Raw genomic sequence first — 1,619 nt, forward strand, 5'->3', positions numbered from 1 at the left:
TTGCTCTTGTATATTAAGCTCTTTCCTATACACATATGAGTGTCTATGAATTTGTTTCTCTAGTCTACCCAGACTTACACAATTATTTTTTAAAAATATTTTCATTATTACTGCCTTTGTTTCAGTATCTTCATGAATACAATTTGTCTTTGGGGTTTGGAAACATTACATATAAATCTACATATGTATTTTAACACTGCATGTAGTATATATTCCTAGTGATAACCTGTACCCACCAAAAAACAAACAAAAAAGTCATAAATGAGGTTTGTCCTAACTCAAATACATCGTAAATCAGATTCTAGCTACATATAAAAATCAATTTTGTTTCTATACATTTCCAAAAAAAGCAAAACTCACTGCCATCAAGCTGATGCCAACTCATAGCGACTCTGTAGGCGAGGGTAAAACTGCCTCCACGGGTTTCTGAGACTAACTCTTAACAAAGTAGAAAGTCTCTGCTTTCTCCCTTCGACACATTAGGCGTGAAACGAAGACATCAATTCCATTCGTATGAGCACCAAAAAGAGTAAAATGCTTACAAATAAAAATAACCGGAGTACAAAGGTCACACTCTCGAAACAACAGAAATTGTTCAAAGAAATTAATGTGCACCTAAAAACAAGTAGGGAGCATCCCCTGTCCATGGCCTGGAAGACTCAATATTCCCCAACCTGATCTACAGATCCCATGTAATTCCCATCAATATCCTAGCTGGCTCCTTCACCAGTATTGATAAGCTGATCTTAAAATGCACGTGGAAAAATCACGAGACCTGGAATAGGCTAATCGTGGGAAAGAACAGGGTTTGAGAACCCACATTTTTCGATTACGAAATTCATCATTGTTGTGTAAATAACACACAAACCTTTCTATGCCTGTTGTTGACTGATCCTGTGCCCACCCTGTCCCCGGGTAGTGTTGTAAACACGCTGTGCTAATTGCTGTATGTAAAACAAATGAGCAAGGCAGCTCTTACAAAAATAGCTGGTGACCGGAGTAGTTGACCAAAATACAAACAGAGATATATGTAAGTGTTATTTGGATAAAAAATGTACTGCTACAGAGCCATATCAGTTAAGCCAATAGAACACTGGTAGAAGAACATAGATGTAAATCCTTAGGACAGAACTCAGAGTCCATACAAAACCCTCATTTTTCTGGCCCATTGATCTTTACCAAGGGCCCCAAGACAATTCAGTGGAGATGAGAAACAGCTGGATATCTACATGCAGACACTGTACCCCTTCCTGATACGTGAGAAACTGAACTCCACGTGGATTACACACCCAGACCTAGCCAAAAACAGGGGGAACTCGTCATGGCTTTGGATTTGGCGATGGTTTCTTAGGTAAGCCACCAAAACCACACAGGCAATGACAAAATAAACAAACTGGACTTAATCAAAATTAAAATTTTTGTGCATCAAAAGACACTATAGAGAGAATGAAAAGACAGTCCACAGAACAGGAACAAATATTTGTAAATTACACGAGGGGGCTTCCAAAAATTCATGGCAAAATGGAATTGAAAGATCGTGGAATTTTTCCACAAATTTTTTGAAGTCCCTTTGTCTATCTCATAAAGGACATAAAACAAAACCCGCTGCCATCCAACTC

At 38.2% G+C, this 1,619-nt stretch overlaps 1 protein-coding gene across 4 annotated transcripts in view; it reads right to left on the minus strand.

Annotated features, from left to right (window-relative positions):
* The window catches only part of SRC (SRC proto-oncogene, non-receptor tyrosine kinase), a 37,133-nt gene that overhangs the window by 29,009 nt on the left and 6,505 nt on the right, over nt 1-1,619 (minus strand). The window lies entirely within an intron of this gene.

Source organism: Echinops telfairi, unplaced genomic scaffold (assembly GCF_000313985.2).
Source record: "Echinops telfairi isolate 266 unplaced genomic scaffold, ASM31398v2 ScPeMD7_5592;HRSCAF=6446, whole genome shotgun sequence".
Taxonomy (NCBI): Eukaryota; Metazoa; Chordata; class Mammalia; order Afrosoricida; family Tenrecidae; genus Echinops; species Echinops telfairi.